Raw genomic sequence first — 25,032 nt, 5'->3', positions numbered from 1 at the left:
ATCTGTTGCGAAGAGGTGTTTAAATGTTAAACATTTGTTTTTTCAGTGTACTTCTACAACCATATTATATACATAACGTTTAATGTGTACTCGCCTCATATACTGAAGACCGGAACCAAACACTGATGTAAAGTCAGTAAAAGTTATGATCAGTATTTTTACCTGTGATGTTTCTAATTATTTTCTGTCACATCCCTTCAGTTCAAGTCTTACCGCAGTAAAAACCTTTTCCTCTTTATGAAGAGAAAGATAAAGCAAAAATAGATCTGAAGATGTTTACCAATAAAACAGAGAAGATCAAGAGTCCATATATCTGACATCAACCTTTGATTGCTGGTTTCTTTAAGGATGCTTTGTTTTCGTGATATGTTCGGTTACATACGCCGGGCGTGTTGGCCACCGAGAATAACAAAGATAAAAAACAAAAACCCTGGACGATGATAAACAAATATCTTGCACCTGCTTTGACTCTCTCCAAACCTGTTAAGTGAATCCCTCATTAACGGCCATCAAGGAGAGTTCTCATAAACAACGATTTAGCAACCTTTATCTAGATACTTCAAATGTATCGATTCTCATGTACCTACATGAAGCCGCCGTATACATAAAGGAGTTATCAGTCTGAAAATCTATTTTTGGATAACTTCATTAGTGCTCATATTCTTGTGGTCTCTTACCCACCAATTATCCTACCAATTAGGCCGCGGGTTCGAATCTTGACGCATCGTACCACTTTGGCCGTGCATTCGAATCTTGACGCACCCTACCACTGTGACCACTGTGAAAGATCATGCTGCTTTGTATGATTTTGAAATCACCAGGTTTAATGTGTACCAGGGAAAGGCTGGCGGAAAATGTGTGCCGACTGTAAGCAGTTACTTCTAACACAAGCTGTCACCCTTATAATGTCAGCCCTGCTCCAAGGAGGATAAATCAAATGAAAATGTCTGCTGACTGTAGGCAGCACAGCATAAACCAGTTACTTCTAACACACAAGCTGTCACCCCTATAATGTCAGCCCTGCTTCAAGGAGGATAAATCAACTGAAAATGTCTGCTGAATGTAGGCAGCATAGCATAAAGCAGTTACTTCTAACACACAAGCTGTCACCCCTATAATGTCAACCGTGCTCCAAGGACGATAAATCAACTGAAAATGTCTGCTGACTGTAGGCTTTTACTTCTAACACACAAGCTGTCACCCCTATAATGTCAGCCCTGATCCAAGGACGGTAAATCAACTGAAAATGTCTGCTGACTGTAGGCAGCACAGCATAAACCAGTTACTTCTAACACACAAGCTGTCACCCCTATAATGTCAACCGTGCTCCAAGGACGATAAATCAATTGAAAATGTCTGCTGACTGAAGGCATTTACTTCTAACTCACAAGCTGTCACCCCTATAATGTCAGCCCTGATCCAAGGGCGGTAAATCAACTGAAAATGTCTGCTGACTGTAGGCAGCACAGCATAAACCAGTTACTTATAACACACAAGCTGTCACCCCTATAGTGTCAACCGTGCTCCAAGGACGATAAATCAACTGAAAATGTCTGCTGACTGTAGGCTTTTACTTCTAACACACAAGCTGTCACCCCTATAATGTCAGCCCTGATCCAAGGACGGTAAATCAACTGAAAATGTCTGTTGACTGTAGGCAGCACAGCATAAAGCAGTTACTTCTAACACACAAGCTGTCACCCCTATAATTTCAGCCCTGCTCCAAGGAGGATAAATCAACTGAAAATGTCTGCTGACTGTAGGCAGCACAGCATTAAGCAGTTACTTCTAACACACAAGCTGTCACCCCTATAATGTCAACCCTGCTTCAAGGAGGATAAATCAACTGAAAATGTCTGCTGACTGTAGGCAGCACAGCATAAAGCAGTTACTTCTAACACACAAGCTGTCACCCCTATGATGTCAGCCCTTCTCTAAGGACGGTAAATCAACTGAAAATATCTGCTGACTGTAGGCAGTTACTTCTAACACACAAGCTGTCACCCCTATAATGTCAACCCTGCTCGAAGGAGGATAAATCAACTGAAAATGTCTGCTGACTGTAGGCAGCATAGCATAAAGCAGTTACTTCCAACACACAAGCTGTCACCCCTATAATGTCAACAGTGCTTCAAGGAGGATAAATCAACTGAAAATGTCTGCTGACTGTAGGCAGCATAGCATAAAGCAGTTACTTCTAACACACAAGCTGTCACCCCTATAATGTCAACCGTGCTCCAAGGAGGATGAATCAACTGAAAATGTGTGCTGACTGTAGGCAGCACAGCATAAAGCAGTTACTTCCAACACACAAGCTGTCACCCGTATGATGTCAGCCCTGCTCCAAGGAGGATAAATCAACTGAAAATGTCTGCTGACTGTAGGCAGCCCAGCATAAAGCAGTTACTTATAACACATAAGCTGTCACCCCTATAATTTCACCCCTGCTCCAAGGAGGATAAATCAACTGAAAATGTGTGCCGACTGCAGGCAGTTACTTCTAACACACAAGCTGTCACCCCTATAATGTCAACCCTGCTTGAAGGAGGATAAATCAACTGAAAATGTCTGCTGACTGTAGGCAGCATAGCATAAAGCTGTTACTTCTAACACACAAGCTGTGGCCCCTATAATGTCAACCCTGCTCCAAGGACGGTAAATCAACTGAAAATGTCTTCTGACTGTAGGCAGTTACTTCTAACACACAAGCTGTCACCCCTATAATGTCAACCTTGCTCCAAGGACGGTAAATCAACTGAAAATGTGTGCTGACTGTAGGCAGCACAGCATAAAAATGTTACTTCTAACACACAGGCTGTCACCCCTATAATGTCAACCATGCTCGAAGGACGGTAAATTAACTGAAAATGTCTTCTGATTATAGGCAGCACAGCATAAAGCAGTTGTGAGACTAGATAATGGTAATTAACAGTTGAATAACCCCTAAAAGAAATATATTTCTCTTAATGAAGATGGCTAGTATCTTATAAATCTGTTCATATAAGACAGTGTATGCCTCCTGCATTACGGAGACGAGCATTATGGTGGGAGAAAACCGGGCTAAATGAAATTGCCACGTTGGATATATGAACAATTCAAATTAAAGCGGAACTACATACATGTCTATACATACTTGAAACCTTAGAGGCTGATTTGTACACTGATTAAAATTATAACAACAGCTCCCTAGTGTATGATATTATGGAAGGACATATGGATATATATATATATATATATATATATATATATATATATATATATATATATATATATATTTATAGCGAAAGTTTATCGGACTCCGAGTATGAAAGGCGTACTTTGTTATCGTTGTATTGTAATATAACTGAGATATCACAGTTCAGATAAGTAAAAATCGAGTACATCGTTAAAGGATACATGAAAAGGAACAAACAAACATGATGTTTCTATGCCAAATGAAGAAAATTATGCTCCGCAATTTTTGTTAAAAAAGTCGTTTATTATCTATACCCAATAACTACCCCTATATATTCTACATATTTTCCGTCGACGGTCGGATTTTTTTTTCAGAAATCAGGTCACCCTTAATCTTGCCCCGAACTCGGTCAACACCCCCAAAATGCCCCGAGCCTTGTAAACCGTGTCGCTACGGTGTGGGCAAAGTACACAAATAAATGCATGGCTTCTCGGGCCAGATTAGCGCCCCCTCCGCGCCCCATTTGGTCTGTTTCCTACAGCCCCGCACACATCCATTCGGTTTGTCCTCCACAGATCTTTTTAAACAGGGATCATCGTTGACGTCACCACTGCAAGCTACTTAATTTCCGGAGTGACCGTCATGGCATTACGAAAACTGTACTTCGAAGCCATTTTTACCTCACCAAAATGAGTGGAAACATTTGTTTGTACTGTTATACGGTATTACACATGATCATCTGCACATTAAGAAATAAAACCAAAGCGTTTCAAGTATCCTTTAAAATTGGTAAAGCCTCCATGTTATGATTTTTTTCCTATTACCCTGGAACGCACTTGTTTCTGCTGCAAAGTCACGCCTTTTTGCCATATACATGTAGATTGTATGAGAGTAAGGTACGACTGCTGTAACAATGTAAGATTTTAAGATCAAATATTTAGTTACCAAGAACGTCAGAAACAAGTGGATGTAGCCGTGTTTGCGCTGCTCGTCTGAAATAACTAAAGTGAAGTTATTTGCTGACATTTCTTTTAAATTTTACCGACATATTGAATTGCCATGAAAAACTTTTTCCATGTTTCAATCACCAAATATAAAGAAACTGACATACTGGTAGTTTGATTAATTTATTAATTGGTGCTTAATGGCGAATTTATGATCTGGACACAAAAAAATTAATTTCATTTATTCGCAGAGAACATTCATTGTGTCTTTTAGTATCGCTGAATCCTTTTCACTGGTCATCTTTGCACGAATCTGTCTTAATTTCTTCCTCAAGTCTTTGGTGGTTTGTGTTGAACTTTGTTTTGGGTATTGACCTTGTGATTGATCTGGAAGGTCCATTTTGGATGACAGCTGGCATACGATTGTATGTTTTGAAGTCTAGATTTCCAGGTGATCAGTTTCGTTCGTGGAGGAAATCGGAGTGCCCAGAGAATGCTATCGTCCTATGGAAGGAACTGAACACGTTTACCAAATGATATGTACAGAATTCCTCCGCAGAAAGAGTTTCAAGTGGTATAAGGCATGAGAAGGATTCCCTCTAAAACCACATATACGGCTCTACTAGCAAATGGATATAGTACTCAGTGATGACCCAAGACCAAGGTATAGCGCCATCTGGAAGTTGTCTAAGGGAAAATAACTCAGGGATAAAGTCCATCACTCATTGCCCATTAAATATCACTTTTATGCCTATTTAGATAACATCTGGATGGCGTTATGGCGTCATGAGCCATGTTCCCCATTGTTAGTGGGGCCGTTTGGGTGATTTTAGATGCATTGTTTCCATTGATACATGGGTTAGTTATTGTCATTCACTGGATGGAGAGAGACAAATGTTTTGTCCAAGGCTGGAGGTGGTCTACTCACTGATGAATTCTGGCTGGCGTATGTGGTTTCACCCCTCACCTTGTTTACGTTAAAGAGCAGAAAACGCCTGAAGACAAGTCGGCCAAAATTCAATGAGATAATATGTACACATGTTGTTGTTGGTTTTGTTGAAATTCTGGTTATAAAGGCCACCTTACTTACGGTTATCCATCAAAGAAACACTTTGTTTCCACATTTTTCATTGGCGATGTTTTAGGGGTTTTTTTTGACTGTAAATGTCTCTTGTCCATTTACATTTGTACCAGAATTTTACATTTGAATATAACTCCATGTTATGATTGGAATGTCTTTGCTGTTTCTTAACAGGACTGACTGCTGGTTACTTGGTAATGCGAATGAGTCATGTCAGTATAGGATTAAACGACATTAGATTAAATGAGCTGTTTATATAACTGTATAATTGGAAACGATGGACTAGCGGCTACTCTCACCCAGTCTACCCATCACAGATTAGTTGCTGCCATAGATGTAAGCATATGTATTGTATTTATTTATTTACTTAATTGGTGTTTTACGCCGTACTCAAGAATATTTCACATATACCAAAACCGGGCAGTGTTCAGAGGAAACTCACAACCATCCGCAGGTTGCTGAGAGAACGTCTCACATGCGACTGGGTAGGAAGTCAGCAAGACTGGTGAGTGAGTTGGACTTGAACTCACAGCCACTTCTTAGTGAGATAATACTCCTTGGCTATTATACTACTCTAGCACGCTAACTACTAGAGTGCGGAAAGCAAATGGAATTACCGCTTGTATAGAGCCTTAGAGTTATTTCCCTTAGCTCTACAACAACGTACAGCCAAGACGGCTACACATAAGAATACTGGAGTTGTCTACTCTCTCGCGTCCACTTGTACTATTCAGACGGATTTGAATTTATTGATTGGTTGACTGGTGTTTAAAATCGCACTCAAGACTTCTTCACTTTTATGTCGGCGTTCAGGTTTATGGACAAGAGACAAAGACTATCCGAGAATAAAACATACATCGAACCGATGTAATACATGTAAGACAACACAGGCGTAATGATCGAATGCGAGAATAAAATTTGTAATATGAAAGTTTAGCTTTCTAAAATGTCACACACCTCAGCTCTAGACAATCGGTACAATAACCGTGATAAGTGGTAATTCTATGATGGCTTGGCGTGCAAGTATACAATGTACTTAAGTTTCTCTATGATCCATATCTAGTTGCGGAAGTGTGATTACGCAGCGTTGTGTTTCATAAAGGGTGGGCAAAAACCAGCAGAAGCTATTCAAGACAGACAACTCCTGAAGACGTTGCAGGGTGAACTGCCCTGTTCATTGGCTTTTCTGATTTCCGGGAAAATTAAGTCTGAACTGCAGATTCCTCTTGTGTTGTTGTGTAAATTATCGCGTGACACCATATTCTGTCAATTTTTAACAATAAAATGTATCTCAAAATGCTCTTTTTTGCCTTCAGAAAACGGTTTCCATAGGTCCAAACTTTTGGGGACATGGGGACAGTAATGTGTGAATTTTTGTTCAGTCGTTTTATCGAGATATTCATGAGGCTCTAGAATATATAAAAAAAAAAGAAAAAACAACAGTATTGTAAACAATAGCATTTGTCTAGAGGCTATATAAGCGTTCACGTGTTTGCCTCAATATGATGGTTTTATGAACGGTTGCAATCAAAGTGCGGCTGAGATATACTTATAGTATGTTTATTCGCCTTGGAAATTATTCATTTTATTATTTTGAACTAAATGTCTTGTCTAGAACCAAAAAAAAATCTGATTTTTTTTTATAATGAGCAATTGCAAACTAGAATTGCGGATTTTAATTTTTATGTAACTAATATCGCCTTAATTTTGTGTAACTAATATCGCCGTACTTCTATATTAAATTCCAGAAGATTCTGTCCATTTTAAAGTTATAGCCTTTGTTCAAAATCCAATATATGAGCGCCAAACTGAGTGACCTAGAACAACGAACGTTAAAACCGTACAAGATAACATCCCCGAGAATTTTTCTGCCAAATCTCGACATTCTGAAATTTGTAGTTTTCTAGAAAAACGACTAAAAGCACTGTCAAAATAAATGTATCAAGTGTCCGAGCAAAAACAAGAGGCTTTCAGCTTTCGGCTTGGGCGAATAATTAAGGTCTTGAACGGTCTGTCCATAATTGCCAACAAGCATGTTATACACATTGCAGAATTTTAGAAAGTGAAGAGTGAAGGCGTTTGAGGGAGAATCCTTGAACCATTAGATTTTGAATCAATCACTTGTGAGGTTGGATGAAATGCTACCAGACAATCTGAGATACTTATGGTATAGAGAGTAGAAACCAGAGGAGCGACCACATTGTGATACAATAGTTGAAAAATGGCCACAAGTAACCGGCGAATTACGGCCTCTTGTCAGTTTACCTCAGTCACCATGCCTTAAACACAGTAAGGTAAAAAAAAATGCAGTGACTTACAATTTCCTTCACTTATCAAGAATTACTCAAACTACTCTGTTGTCATCATATTTTACATAGAATAACATTAAATGCAAAGAAACCAGCAGAATCTTGGTTTGCCCAGGACTATAATATAAAAGACTTACAGCACAGACATTAAAACCGGAGTAGAGATGACGGTGTGATAGAGTTCTTTTCTCACTATTCATGTAAATGCTTACAAAGTGGCAAATATAACACAATATCTACAAATGAATAACATTTTCTTTTATACAATGACACATATTTTGCAACACTGAACGAATACAAAGACACACAATCTACATTAGCTCAAATTTAGCAAAAGTGTATTTTGATAATTTATATGTTCAATGTATTCATCTATAAATAATATAATTTACTAGTGTACATTTACACGTACTGCACAAAAACAGCCTATGACATATATGTAAGGTACAATACAATTCATGGAGATTTCGTGGGAACGGTTGTCTTAGGTGTACAATAATACGAAACGGACGCCGTAGTGATTCTGGTGAGATTAGACACCCAACTTAGACACTGAAATTTAAACATAGATTTACAACATCATGTAATGTTTGCATATGTGCTCACGCGGTTGTTTAGAGTAGAGACAATAAAGATTGCCCGGATATTTCCATATTTGGAAGAGTTACGAGCTTGACACGCATTCCAATATACATTTAAGACAATTGGTGCGGAAAGGCCGTTAATTTACTGGCGATAGTTCGGCGACAGTTCGGCAATAGACCTGAGGTAGCGATGGTGTTTGGCTTACAAGGATGTTCTCCCAGGGACTATGTTGACCATGTTGTTTACCCTTGTAAACAGCCCCGGTGATTAAGCTAACGGGGATGGGCAAAAAACGCAGTAACAATGCAAGAGACAGCCGATAGATACGCGGTAAAAAATATGATAACTTTCTGTTTTGATGTGGTCGGAACTGTAATCAGTATACCTTAGTGGTATTTTGGTCAATCCATGTAAAAAATTAAGGATTCTAGGGAGGAATCTGAAAATATGGTAATGATTTCAAAATTGTGATTCATACACTTAAAGTAGAGTCAGTTTTTAACTCTGTCTTTTGTGTGACAGTCGCTGGTGCCGATTCATTGCCTTTTTATTTTCATGTTGGCCTTTACTAGGTTTGTACCTGATCGGTAAACGTTTACGAATGGACGGTATTCGACTCATCAGGATTAACGGGTCCAAACATGTGTTTCCCAGGTATAATACAAACAAAGCGCTTGCTATGTTAGCGGAATCAGCGGTAAGAGCCTCCCCCGTAGCATTTTCGGTAAGGATATTAAAAATGGGCCCAGGGAGATATAGAGCCAGCGTTGTGATGTTGACCAGAAAATAGGTTCGGGCCAAGGAAAGAGTAGTTTTCTTAGCAGTCGTCATCGACAGATTTTGAATAGAGCGTTCTTTGTATTTAAGTATACCAAAAATGGAGATGTAAATAATAAAGGAAAGACGTTTGCTGCAGCAATAATACTATCGAAGGTTTTGGACCCTTCAGCTTCTAAATACGAGTTTAGAAGGTGCAGACAAAACATGGGAACCCCTGGAATTCCAGACGGTGGTAAGCTTGACCAAGTCAGAAACATAAAGATAGCCCATACGGTTACGCCACAGGTCCAAGGTAGAATCAGAAAACATATTTTCACTGATCTAGTGTATCCAACAGTGCTGTAGATTAGGGGTTTAGCTATGGCATAAATGCGATCACCAGCGAGACCAAGAACGCACGCGACTTGCGAATATGTTACAACTGAGGCCTATGGAGGCATAGATCCCAAGTAGACATATATCAGGTGAAACAATGTTGCCGCTCATATATACCATTGCGGATATGAAGTACGGATCTAACGCAAACATGACTGGCAAGGTCATATTTGTTATGGTCAAGTTCATGATGAACCGTTTAGCCTTCAGCTCAGAGTTGTCGACCCTTTTGATTGCCCACAGGAGAAGAGAATTGACAAAGACGGAAGAACATGCCATGGCAATGGTCACACAAGAGATAATAGACGAACGAAGAGTAAAAGGGAACGCAAAGACAGCCGATTTCGGTGGGGCTGGAGTAATTTCGTCTGGGTACCAGGAGCCGTTGTTGTTGGAGTCATTGGAAAAGATCTCATCAGCAAATGATGCGTTCACCATATCTGTTTTTTTCCGTTGCAGGTCGATGGCACGTCTATAAAGAAAAAGAAGAAATCGTAGAAAATATCCCTGAAGTGTACATACAGTCACATACACTGTGTGTCTCAAATGAAAGGCAACATAGAACTGGTTTCCAGGAATACTTTTACAGATTTATTTTACACTTTTTTCTTACTGAGAAATTCCGTCAAAAGGTTCTAAGGTGGGTGTTTGGGACCATATTTTTCAAAGGTTTTTCTATATTATTTTCAGTTCTTAAATTTCATTAAAATGATTATTAGAATGATCTTAAACATAGTAAATCAGAGATGAATTACAGTAAAATACCTAGTTTTGAAATGTTCCGTAGGGAAATAGGGGAAATTCTTATGAAAAGAGTGATATGACGTCACAACACTTAGTTGTGGACCAAATAGATCACCATATTATATCTAAACACCGAGACCTCAAGATGCAAATGGCTTACAGGACGGTTTCATTGCTTGGCAAGTGTCATTTCATACTAGGGAATCACCGTTTTGGCGTTAGAAGCTGGAAGGAGTAAACTACAAACAGTAATAATAGTAAGGGGACAAATGCATTACGTTCTTGAAAACCCCTGCCTTTGTCGGAATGATTCCATTCATTTCCCAGAACCTGTGAGTTTTACTGAACTAATTGTCTCTTTGAACGATACGGGAGCAGAGAGGGTTAAATGCCAGGCAATTGGAAGTTGTAACGGCCAATGGTAAACTAGGTATACCAATATTAGCTGGCACCAGAGACTCAACGGTAACTACGCGTGTTACAATGGAAAAGTATTTCGAGTATTAATGTTGACAATTTTACCCACAAAAAAATTCACGAAAGCCTGTGAAGAAGATACAAACTCAGTGAAAATAAAACACTGGATGGCCGTAGATCCATCAGAAACTGGAGAGCACAAATAATTGCTGTGAGTTTGACACTGAACAGAGGTAACCGGGGTCTGTCACTCTAAAAGATTTGCTGTATATGATTTTCATAGAATGATGCTCACACTACATAGGTGTCAGTGTAGATTTTCGGTTACTCCGATCTATTAGACTGATTTGATCTTTAGCACATAGCAAAGAGATGGTTGGATTATCAGACTTGCTAATCTAGTAAGAAGATGGACTGGAGACATGTGAAGAAATCAGTTTCCATGGCCTCAAGATGTTCACAGAAAAACTGAATTTTGTATGCGTACGGCGGATGTACAAATGCACACATCTGGATGGCATCAAGCATCCAATTGTTTGATGCGCTAGGTGAACTTAAATTCTTACAGTTAAGTATATTCGGACAGTAATATATTGGACAATAAACTGAAACGGGTCTGTGTTGTTTAAAAGACGAAGAATATAGTTTTTTTTAGTCATTTTGATATTCCTACATGATAACACTGAATTGCTTATGTTATAGGAATTGGATAATGCTAATATTGTGTAGATGTTATGCATTACAGAGTGGCACTGAAATGTTGCATGGACACGATGGAAATATTATGGAATTAACTTGTTTCCTTGTAATCCATAAAATCGACACCTGAAGCACTGATTAAACAAGAATGGACATCTAACGGTTTGTTTTGTATTGTCAGTGAAGACAATATCCAAGTCACATTATTATTAGATTCAACAGAAAGAGAATGTTGATTCAAGGCGATGAAACTGAGTAAATCAAGTTTTAATTGCCACAATGTCTTCCTCACTGATAACTTGTTTTTCGCCAGAACATAGTTGAAATATTGCCGATGTGGCGCTAAGCAATAATCATTCATTTAATAACATTGTTTGATCACTACTTTCGCTCACACGATAGATTATATTTCCTTTGAATAACCAAATGCTACATATTAATTTTTTTCATTTCACTTTGGGAAACTTTTGAGACGCTGACGACGTCTGATGAACTCCGTCCTCTTTCTGGCTCTTATTTCCGTCATGAAATGTAACCCTAAGGCAATGTCATCAAGTGTGACACTGACTTTAAGTTTTGGGGTTAGGTGACAAACGCAACATCATTTGTTTCGTCATGCCGACTGGATTTGTCTAACTAACTCCCTCTTACTTAATGATGTTAAGCTGGGGTTAGGTTACAGGTGTAAGCAGGTGTAAAATGGTCAGGATAGTCTGCCTCCGGTGAACTGAGGTTTGACAAAAATTTCTCCCTTACAACGGAAGAATAATTTGGTTCGTTGTTGTCTTTTTCTTTTTAGAACATAATAATTAAAGACGGCATTGAGGGTAAAACCAGAGCGGAGACGACAGTGTGATAGCTCACATATGGTCACGCGTAACCGGTGAAGTTCGACCTCCTATCAATTTACCTGTTAGCAAATATGGTTTCATTCTAACTATTCGTATAAATGCTTATTGTACAATAATTACAGACGGGATCTCTGGTACTAACATAATCTGGGACTAGGTGGATTTATCTTTATCATATTCAATTATTTTGCCACGTTGGGTAAATGAACAGTAACCATCTAATTGCAACAGATATACATATTTTTTTTATCATTGACAACTTATAACCTAGCATGATACACGATTTGGATATAACTTGAAACAGCCCAACCAATTTTGCTTGATAAAATGAAGCAGCTTATGTGGTGGAAATTCAACCAGGTTAATATAAAATCTGTCAAAGGACAACTGAGAAGCATGTTTTTATTATTATTTATAAACTAGGATGGTGCACGATTCGGATAATGAATTCATTTCTTTACCTAGAAGATTCCTTCCTCAATATTGAAAACTGTTAACTGCTTCTCTGCATGAAGCCTTCCTGACTTCGTACTTTATATTGCCCTTCTGATGTTTATCATAATTTTAAAATGGACAGTGTTAAATTGACAAGTGGGCGTCTTTCACCGGTTAAATGTGACCATTTGCCAGCTATCACAATGTCGTCCCTGCTCTGGTTTTACTCTGTATGATGTGGGTTCTTAATTATATTAAATCAGCCATAGATCTCACGCATCAGAAGTGTTACATGGCTTTGTTAGATCTAAAAAGATGCATTTAATGTTCCGATAGCAACTGAACATCTTAAATATCTTTCCTAATGGATTATCGTTAGTTTCGAGACTTCACTAAATCAATGAAGCCAGTGTTTGCCACGTTGAGAAAAAAAGAGACATACTTTGTATCAATGTCGGGTAGATTGATTACTCTTACCTGCAAGGTAAATGATATACAGGATACGAGAGAAATCACTGAGAGAAGTCACTGACACAGTTAGGCTGTTAAAGACATTACGCTGTTGAAACATGAAGGGAAATCAGTGTTAGAACCAATACTGTGTATCTCTGTTTTAGGTTTTGTCTTGGGCTGAAGAGAAATGTCGGTCAGTTTAAGTGCAGAAAAAGCACTAACCGTTCGGAAAGCTGCGCCTCATTGGCCTGCTAGTGTCTTCTTTCCCTGTAGTATATGATTGGCTAGTCGTATTATCGCAATCTTGAGAGCGATAAAACAGAAGCATGAAAATATGTAATGGATGTTTTTGGTTTTGTCCGAGTGCTCCAAATGTGACCTGAATTGGTGGATAGCGATATTGTACAGTCTAGGACCCCCATAAGTCATAGCCAGCGAAACACAGTGATTTCTACAGACGCCAGTCTTACTGGTTGGAGAGCCATTCTTAATGATTAAAAACAGTGGAGAGACGGTCACTTACTGGGTCGTCAGCGTATTAATTACTTGGAATTATTAGAAACATTTCCAAGTAAATCTGACAGCACCATAGCTGTGTCATACATAAATTCTAAGGGTGGATCAAAGTCTAAGCTGTGCAATACTGTTGCGAGATATTTGAATGTGGTGCAAGGATAAAGACTTATGGATCAGAGGTTGTCATACACCAGATGGTACTAACTTTGAGGCAGATTTGGAGAGACGGAAAACAGACGACAGTAAAGACTGTATGTTAGATAAAACTATCTTCCAAAAAATTTGAGGATGTTTTGGGTAATCATGGAAATTGATTTATTTGCTAACCACCTAAATGGTTAACTCTCCACATGTATGTTATGGAAACCAGATCCAACTGCCTGACATATAGATGCTTTTTCAGTTCATATTTAATATACTGGTAAGCAATTTATATGACGCGGAGTACAAAACTGGAAACTTGGCTTAAAGGTAAATCTGGTTTAAGTCTGAAACCAGTTTTGAACAACGGGGCCCAGGCAGTAACTCAGCCTCCACTGCTGTCTCTGCGAATAGACTATATTTCTTTAACTTCCTAACATCCATATCTAAATCCATACCAACGTCAGGTCATATTCCACAAGAGAAAAAACAAATCAATGAATATAAAGGCTATATCATACTAAAAAGTGTAAACAATTGCAAAAATGGCAGTGTCAATTACAGGGTTTACAGTTAAGTCGATAGCAATTCAGGCAACAGATGTTGCCCTCCAGCAAAACACCTTGACCTCTACTCAGTATCCAGCATTCCACTGGATTTTGAATTATTTTGACCTCACCCAAGACAATGGGTTCTTGCTGTCAAAACCGAGTTTATGTAACATTATGAACTAGAAAAAGTGTTGTAAGTTCATTTTCCTTGCAATAATATGGACTTCTAACATATAGATGTGTTGTTACGTAAAGTCAATTTTAGTAACGCGTATGATTGATTTTACAGAGAGCTGAATATAGGCGACAAGAAATAAACTATAGCATGGTACACGACATGAATACTGATTTTACTTGTTTGCCTAGAACATACCTTGCGTCTTTCCGACATCACTGAAAACTGTTGACTGCTTCTCTGTGTATGGTTCTGTCCTAATTTCATATACTTTCTTAGTTCTTTAATGCTTTGTTTTTAAACGTCGTTTGGGGAAACGGCCTTGCGATTATGGACCTGGAACGTCCATATAAGTTGACAGCTGGTATACGAATGTCTGTTTCAACATACATATTTTTACAAAATGTGATGAATGACACCTTTAGATTCTGCTTTAAGTGGGCTTTGTCATTATCGATCCAGAGCACCCTTTTTATGGTTTACCAGCGTTATGCATAATGTCGGGCAGCTTGGAGTAAACATCACGATGCTCCCAAATGTGTGAAAAAATATACACCGTCGTCCCAGGCACATTCACTTCCTTATAATTACAGACACACGTCACACATAACTGGTGAAATATGGCCCCAGTTAGGGTTTTATTCTAACTCTTCATTCAAAATGCTTAAAACGTAGCAAATTACGCGCCCCTAGCAGGGCTTAAGCAGTATTAGTTAAAAACAAGGAAAAAAATGCATTGATGTTAATTGCAATATATTAGGCGTCACTGATGTAGAATTGACCAATTGGAATGTAGAATCACGTTTTGTGATCCCAGTGCATTGTTTGTTGTAGAATAATTTCTGTTGTGAAACATTGTAGAACTCGTCGAGGTATCAGACATTTACTCATCAATCGTCAACCTCAAAGAACGTTCGTGGTGGTTATCGACAAGGCCAGGTGTTAAAAGAGCGCTCATCAGAAACCACTAAGTAGCTAAGAAAGTGCGTAAATCAGGATGGAATCATGTAAAGAGAAAAAACAACAGTTTTTATTGATGACGAAAGGTGTGTTCTATAGACGTGTAAATACAACTAGTATTCAAATCTTGTACCAAGCCAGTTCAGAAATTGTCGTTCATTAAAAAACATATATTTATGTATTGTAGTTGCATTTTGATTGCAACTTTACGTTTGTCCAAATTGGTGATTGTATTCAGTCCGATGCGTTACAGTCCGTAGCCATAGAGTAGCGTGTTACGCCCCAATAAAGTATAAAAATTGCACATCAGCTACCCCCACAGGGGAAAGCTATACAAGCATTCAGGTCCTTCTTCAATGGGACAATGTTTTTTGCATACCCTAAATAAGGGTACAAATAGAGAATACATACTACACTTCTGGAAAACTGAATACGGGTACAAATACTGAATACAGACTGCATTTGTGGAAAACTGAATAGGGGTACAAATAGAGAATACAGACTACACTTCTGGAAAACTGAATACGGGTACAAATAGAGAATACAGACTGCACTTCTGGAAAACTGAATACGGGTACAAATAGAGAATACAGACTACACTTCTGGAAAACTGAATACGGGTACAAATACTGAATACAGACTGCATTTGTGGAAAACTGAATAGGGGTACAAATAGAGAATACAGACTACACCTCTGGAAAACTGAATACGGGTACAAATAGAGAATACAGACTGCACTTCTGGAAAACTGAATACGGGTACAAATAGAGAATACAGACTACACTTCTGGAAAACTGAATACGGGTACAAATAGAGAATACATACTACACCTCTGGAAAACTGAATACGGGTACAAATAGAGAATACAGACTACACTTCTGGAAAACTGAATACGGGTACAAATAGAGAATACAGACTGCACTTCTGGAAAACTGAATACGGGCACAAATAGAGAATAAAGACTACACTTCTGGAAAACTGAATACGGGCACAAATAGAGAATACAGACTGCACTTCTGGAAAACTGAATACGGGTACAAATAAAGAATACAGACTGCATTTCTGAAAAACTGAATAGGGGTACATACAGAGAATACAGACTGTACTTCTGGAAAATTGAATACGGGTACAAATAGAGAATACAGACTACACTTCTGGAAAACTGAATACCGGTACAAATAGAGAATACAGACTGCATTTCTGAAAAACTGAATAGGGGTCCATACAGAGAATACAGACTGTACTTCTGGAAAACTGAATACGGGTACAAATAGAGAATACAGACTGCACTTCTGGAAAACTGAATACGGGTACAAATAGAGAATACAGGCTGCACTTCTGGAAAACTGAATACGTGTACAAATAGAGAATACAGACTGCACTTCTGGAAAACTGAATACGGGTACAAATAGAGAATACAGACTGCACTTCTGGAAAACTGAATACGAGTACAAATAGAGAATACAGACTGCACTTCTGGAAAATTGAATACGGGTACAAATAGAGAATACAGACTACACTTCTGGAAAACTGAATACGGGCACAAATAGAGAATACAGACTGCACTTCTGGAAAACTGAATACGGGCACAAATAGAGAATATAGACTGCACTTCTGGAAAACTGAATACGGGTTCAAATAAAGAATACAGACTGCACTTCTGGAAAACTGAATACGGAAAACAAATAGAGAATACAGACTGCACTTCTGGAAAACTGAATACGGGTTCAAATAGAGAATACAGACTGCACTTCTGGAAAACTGAATGGGGTACATATACAGAATACATACTGCACTTCTGGAAAACTGAATACGGGTACAAATAGAGAATACAGACTGCACTTCTGGAAACTGAATGGGGTACAAATAGACAATACAGACTGCACTTCTGGAAAACTGAATACGGGTACAAATAGAGAATACAGACTGCACTTCTGGAAAACTGAATACGGGCACAAATAGAGAATACAGACTACACTTCTGGAAAACTGAATACGGGTACAAATAGAGAATACAGACTGCACTTCTGGAAAACTGAATACGGGTACAAATAGAGAATACAGACTGCATTTCTGAAAAACTGAATAGGGGTCCATACAGAGAATACAGACTGTACTTCTGGAAAATTGAATTCGGGTACAAATAGAGAATACAGATTACACCTCTGGAAAACTGAATACGGGCACAAATAGAGAATACAGACTGCACTTCTGGAAAACTGAATACGAGTACAAATAGAGAATACAGACTGCACTTCTGAAAAACTGAATAGGGGTCCATACAGAGAATACAGACTGTAGTTCTGGAAAACTGAATACGGGTACAAATAGAGAATACAGATTACACTTCTGGAAAACTGAATACCGGTACAAATAGAGAATACAGACTGCATTTCTGAAAAACTGAATACGGGTACAAATAGAGAATACAGACTACACTTCTGGAAAACTGAATACGGGTACAAATAGAGAATACAGACTACACTTCTGGAAAACTGAATACGGGTACAAATGGAGAATACAGATTACACTTCTGGAAAACTGAATACGGAAAAAAAATAGAGAATACAGACTACACTTCTGGAAAACTGAATACGGGTACAAATAGAGAATACAGACTGCACTTCTGGAAAACTGAATACGGGTACAAATAGAGAATACAGACTACACTTCTGGAAAACTGAATTTGGGTACAAATAGAGAATACAGACTGCACTTCTGGAAAACTGAATACGGGCACAAATAGAGAATACAGACTACACTTCTGGAAAACTGAATACGGGTACAAATAGAGAATACAGACTGCACTTCTGGAAAACTGAATACGGGCACAAATAGAGAATACAGACTACACTTCTGGAAAACTGAATACGGGTACAAATAGAGAATACAGATTACACTTCTGGGAAACTGAATACGGAAAACAAATAGAGAATACAGACTGTACTTCTGGAAAACTTAATATGAGTACAAATAGAGAATACAGACTGCACTTCTGGAAAACTGAATAGGGGTCCATACAGAGAATACAGACTGTAGTTCTGGAAAACTGAATACGGGTACAAATAGAGAATACAGATTACACTTCTGGAAAACTGAATACCGGTACAAATAGAGAATACAGACTGCATTTCTGAAAAACTGAATACGGGTACAAATAGAGAATACAGACTACACTTCTGGAAAACTGAATACGGTTACAAATAGAGAATACAGACTACACTTCTGGAAAACTGAATACGGGTACAAATGGAGAATACAGATTACACTTCTGGAAAACTGAATACGGAAAAAAAAATAGAGAATACAGACTACACTTCTGGAAAACTGAATACGGGTACAAATAGAGAATACAGACTGCACTTCTGGAAAACTGAATACGGGTACAAATAGAGAATACAGACTACACTTCTGGAAAACTGAATTTGGGTACAAATAGAGAATACAGACTGCACTTCTGGAAAACTGAATACGGGCACAAATAGAGAATACAGACTACACTTCTGGAAAACTGAATACGGGTACAAATAGAGAATACAGACTGCACTTCTGGAAAACTGAATACGGGCACAAATAGAGAATACAGACTACACTTCTGGAAAACTGAATACGGGTACAAATAGAGAATACAGATTACACTTCTGGGAAACTGAATACGGAAAACAAATAGAGAATACAGACTGTACTTCTGGAAAACTTAATATGAGTACAAATAGAGAATACAGACTGCACTTCTGGAAAACTGAATAGGGGTCCATACAGAGAATACAGACTGTAGTTCTGGAAAACTGAATGGGGTACAGATACAGAATACATACTGCACTTCTGGGTAACTGAATAGGGGTATAAACAGAGTATACAGGCTATACTTCTGGAAAACTGAATATGGGTACAAATAAAGAATAAGGACAACACTTCTGAGCGTATAAAGATAGGGGTTCCTGGAAGCTCCTGTATTGCAGGTAGAATTGATTACTTTGAAATAAACTCCGTGTTTGAATGACGTTGAAAAATAAGAAATTGGCAGGCACGAGTATAAACGAAAACCAATAATTTAGGATGCAAATTGTTGCAGTGTGTCTTTTTAAAGGTTGCTTTTGCTTAGAATTGGACGAGCTGATTGCACAGAAATGCACATCATATCAAAATAAAATGCGTAAAGACATTTCGATTTTCTTGTTGAAAAACGTCAAAACAAGGCGTTTTGTAGACTAACTTGAACTCAACACCTTATGAAATAACAATGCAGTCAAAACTTACCAGTTCTCTAAATCTGTGACCGTCAGCTTACTTCTTATCAAATTTTACAGTTTCAAATCAGGCTTACAGTCTCACAAAAGTCACGGCGTGTTTAAATCGTCTCCAGATGAGATTCTTCTCGGTGAACTCTTTGATTTCACGCTCCAGATGAGTACTCACGCACCCGTCTCCTGTATTTATACCTACATGACACTCAGACGATTGGTTAGAACTCGACCTTTGGGTTTTTATTGGCTATGATTATCCGTCAAAAGTGTCCAATGATGTTGCAGCTTCTAGCAAAGATTTAGGGCGTGTCTGGAATACTGTGTGGTGGCGTACAGATTCAGTTCCATCTCTCAAATCAATTTATCGCATGTACCATTTGAAAAATGGTGTAGGAAATAGGGTGTTTTTTGTTTTTGTTACATTTTCGATATTTGTTGCTCTTATTTTGCGGTCGGGGTGTAAATGTATGATTTTATGGGATATATTTCCTGCTGTTTAAGAGTATACCAAATCAACAAAGTAATAAAAGACTAACAGCATATAGAGAAAAACCAGGGTAGGGTCGACAGTGCGATAATTGGGAAATGGTCACACGCACGCGTAACTGATGAAATACAGCAAATTGTCGATTTATTTCGGTTAATGTAGGTCTTTTTTTGGAGTTTTACCACCAATCTTTTATCTATATGTACACAGCTCTACCAAAGTAGGAACTTTAAAAACAGTATTGTTTGTTTTACTTGAATTACAAAGCAAATTTGACGTCAATTGCATGTGGATTCTTGTGAGTGAGCAGGTACGCTTTCGCGTCTATAAAGCATTTCAGAACAACTGTTTGTCGTCTAATGGTCATTATTATTTTTGCGGAAACGAACTTAGGCAAAGTAGTAAATTGCTAGCGGGCTTCTAGGTTTTATGTGTGTACAATGAACAGTTGGAATAGTGCCTTACCAAAGGTAAACTGACAAGAGGCAGTATTTGGTCAGTTTTATGTGACTCATTGTCAGCTGTCACATCTATTATTTTGCATTTCACTTCACTTTTTTGTACCAAATCCAGCACGATCTATCGCGCAGAACGTAACCAACCGTAGCAACTAAATATAATTACAAATGTACAGCATAGAGAGTAAAACCACAGCAGCGATGACAGTGTGACAGCTGGCAAATGGTTAAACATAACCGGTGAAATTCGGCCTCTTTTCAAATTATCAAAGGTAACCAGTACGTTTTAGGAATGGATGTGAAGTTGTGCTTTTTTTTATCTTTTTGAAACATTTGGTCGTGCGACTTGGAGGCCATATTGGATTTGGCCCCAAACCTGAGATATTGGGTGAAAATGTCACGTGACAAAAAATTCGTTCTTTGCTAATAATTTCTAAGCTTGTGCAGGTAATGTCCGGCATCCTATCCGATGCAGTTTTGGACGTTGATTGCGAAAACGCAAATTTAGAAAAAACCGGAAGTGATATACTCAAACCCGGAAGTAGACATATCTCTTTAACCAATGAAGCTAGATATGCCGGCTTAAAGCCTAACATCATCCCAAGGCAAAGGAGACAAATTTTGCATAACCGTTAACCATGTCAGCAAACCGGAAGTAGAACATGCAAAACAAATTACCGTGTTTACATTTTTCTTTTTGTTATATATAAACTTTATTTGGCATGGAAGCATATACAGAGATACTGTAATTATTATATAACGGGTAACATTATCTATAGGTTTCCTTGGAATCGTGCCATATTTTACTAATAAACTTGGCAAGGTTACTCATGATACATGTATTTCCATTTTCAAAGATGTAGGGGCGTCCAATATGCAGGATTCCTAAAATACATCGGGATGAGTTTCTGGCGGACATTTGCGTATTTAATACAATCAAATATGAGGTGATATTCATCACCAACAGTCATCTGGCAAAAGCAACGTAGTCTTTCAGACCGTGGTACCTTATACCATCTGCCCATTTATATCGGTACATAATGATCATATTCGCTGAATTGTAACATTTTGTACATAAGTGTATTTGGTAAAATCCTGTGTTACTTTTCACTTGTAAAAGTAGATTTTATAGTGCGCTAAAAGCACCCTTGCTTGAAGCACAGAATTCTACAAACCAGCGTTGAATATAATGACCAGTTGGTCTTCGCTTAGTTGCAACAGCAACCCATCCAGTGTTAAACAGGGTCGGTGTCCTATACACATTAGACATCCCGATTTTATCTAGATTGTTTTTAACATTTCTCAGCCAAGTAAAGTTTTCTGTATATCCAGAAACAAAATGTAGTAGGTGACTAGCATTATTGTTTACAGTACATTGTAGTAATTTCATCCAATAATCAACAATTCTGATTATAACTGAGTTAGGAGGTCTTCCTGTTTCTCCATACACCATGACTGATTTATTTATTTATTTATTTGATTGGTGTTTTACGTCGCACTCAAGAATATTTCACTTATACGAAGGGGGCCAGCATTGTGGTGGGAGAAAACTGGGCAGAGCCCACGGGGAAACCCACCATGACTGATAGAGTTGAATTTCTCAGCCTGAGGATATATTTAAAAATTTGAGATCACACGCCTCAATCGCTCTTACATTGCCCACTCCCAGTATTTGGCATCCTTGCAAGAGGACAGGCATAGCTGTCTGGTCAAATAATTCTAAGATACATTCAATGTTGAGATCAAGGTTACCAGTTCTTTGTAGAAATCAATACATCGCCTTTGTTCCTTGTTCAACATTCTTTTTCATTGCATAACTAAATTTTTTATTTTAACTTAAAAATAACCCAAGACCCTTAAAATGATAAACCACACTAATTTGATTTCCACAACATACAAAGTCCTCATTTCGCTAATTTCTACTTTCAAAATTAACTTTGGAATTTTTCGACATTTATTTTTAGCTGACAATATGTGCAATATTCGTCACAGGCATTTAACATATTTTGAAGTTTATATCGTGAAATTGCCATTATCATAGTATCATCTGCATACAGTAGATTAAATATTTTTATACACAAATTCAGTTACACGCTTTGCCTTCCAGGTAGGTATTCAAATCATTGGAAAATGTAGAAAATAACAATGGTGAAAGATTTATGGTTATTAACTTGTACACATTATTTACTGTCATTGTACATTAATAAAGTCACATCAAAAATTTTACTTCTTATACAATTGCTTAGTAAGTGTAAATCACAGTCTGTCCCTCCAAACTTAATCGAAGGCTTTGCTGAGGCCAATAAAAGCACAATATAACTTGTGCCTTTCTGTCTTTCTTTTTTGGATAAATTACATTTAAAATTTGATCCATTGTAGAAAAACTTTTTTAAAATCCTGTCTGACTAGCAGACAGAAGATAATTAGACTAAAGATACACTGGGAGTCGTTTATTTAAAATAGCTGTACAGAAGTTGCCCATACTGCCTTGAAGAGTGATTGGGTGGTAATTAGCCGCATTCATAGGGTCACCCTTATTCTTGAAAATAGGTTTAATTATACCCGTGCACCAGTCTATAGGTACACATGCAGTATCTAAGATCATATTAAAAAAAACACTCAGACATATATCTTTCATGATTGGGAATGTTTCCTTAATGTATTCATGAACTACATTGTCAACACCTCCAGACTTTGATTGTTTTTAAGCTGTTTTACCTATGCGTTCATTCCGCAAGGGCAATCTTCTTATTCAGAGGAGCAATGTTTACCCCGCTGTTTAGTAATATGCGTGCCCATACAACCTTGATTCTGGAGGTGCATCGCTGTTAACATCCCTGACGTGAGTATAGGCTTTATCCAAAGGAAGCACAGTTTCTTCACATTTGTCATGGAATTTGTTAGTGTAATTCTAAAACGCCTTTGGACTACTTTTCTGGACATACCTATATCTTTCTATGTTTTGTCCTTGTCGTTTGCCAGTTTTGCTAATCGTGCCTAACAGGTCTTTGTTTTCTTGTATTCTGTGCTTTCTGTGTTTTCTTTTAGCAGCGTTATATTCGGCCCTTTTTCTATACATTCCTAGTCAACCCATGTTTTTTTCGACTTGCATAAGGTGTTCTTTGTGTATGTTTGTACTGCTCCGACTTCCAAGCTCCCTAACGCTGGCTCAACAAGGATGTGTTCTATATTGTTTGCTATTTTGTGATATTTTCTCGACCTTTGTCATTCAGATCGCGTAAAGTACTTAATACATCACATATTTTACTTTTGTTAATGTTCTCTAGATATGGATTTTTTGTCGTTGTTCCATCTTCGTGGTTTGTTTCCAATTGTTTTGAGGTTTGTATGTGTGCTGCTTGCGTCACATTGTACCCGGCATTGGAGACTAAAGATGACAGGATAATGGACATCTAAGAACAAAATTCACGTACTTCAGAAGTCATGATAATCTTTAAGTAGATATAGTTTAATCTACTGTTGCACCAAATTTGTTAGTGGCATTTTCAGTAAGGGGCCTCCGTGGCTCAGTTGGTTAGCACGTTAGCGCAGCATAATGACCCAGGAGTCTCTCACCAATGTTGTCGATGTGAGTTCAAGTCCAGCTCATGTTGGCTTTCTCTCCGATCGTACGTGGGAAGGTCTGACAGCAACCTGCGGATGGTCGTGGGTTTGCCCCGGGCTCTGTCAGGTTTCGACTTTCATCGACTTTTTAACTTGTTTTGCTTCAAGGAATTTTGTGCATGCGATTGCTTTTGTTCGGGTTTTCAGTAACACAAGGTTTGGCTTCCTCTCCGTTGTTATCTAATAATGAATCATATAATACTGGTTTAGGTGTACCACTCACCTGTACTGGCAAGGTCGTTGGCGTGCTAGCTACATGTTAGTACTGCCTCGCAGGACGGGAATCTCGCTTACCACCCGTCCGTCACATACAAGCTGCGGAGGGTAAACAATTGAATCTTGTTGGCCTCTTATTTCCTCTTTTTCAATTCTGGCAGGAGTTGTTTTCTGGCTTCTCTAATTTCCCATGGAAAGTTTTTGTGGTTTATCGGCAAGATTACGTGCACAAGAGCAAACTGCTTCTCTTTGGGGGTAGTGGACAAACGCTGCAGTAATGGAGCATTTAATTCCTGGCTTCCTCCGATCTAATCTGTGTATTCGTTGGAAGTTGATGTTGTTTGTTTCTTCCCGGCCAAACCTCATTTCCTTTTCAATAAATATTCTGATAGTGTGGTCACAATTTTTCCCTGCTTTTCTTCTATCACGCTGAAGATCAGGTTGTGGCCGCGCGATCTCGCTTCAACGTCTATCACTTTACGGTTTAGTTTGTCAAACTGAACGCGTACGGCTAAATTATGCTGGTGAAATCCACGCAGTTCTTTAAGAGCCTTCGCTTTCTCCGTTTTGAGCATATTACTGTCCCTCGTTATTGAGTCGAACTTTGCTTGGTAGGATTCTATGACTTTGTCTTGAGCAGCCAAATCCTCTACGGCACATTTCAGGTCATTGATTTTACTCTGCATAACTTTGATCACTTCGAGTATTCGTTTCAAAGCAGAACTGAAAAAGTGCTCAAACCTGTCGTCCACTTTTTTCTTGATAATTTCGTCCAGAAGTGAGATATTGATGTACTCCACGCCCATGTTT

The sequence above is a fragment of the Liolophura sinensis genome, chromosome 12 (assembly GCF_032854445.1).
Source record: "Liolophura sinensis isolate JHLJ2023 chromosome 12, CUHK_Ljap_v2, whole genome shotgun sequence".
Lineage (NCBI taxonomy): Eukaryota > Metazoa > Mollusca > Polyplacophora > Chitonida > Chitonidae > Liolophura > Liolophura sinensis.
Note: the sequence above shows the minus strand (reverse complement) of the source record.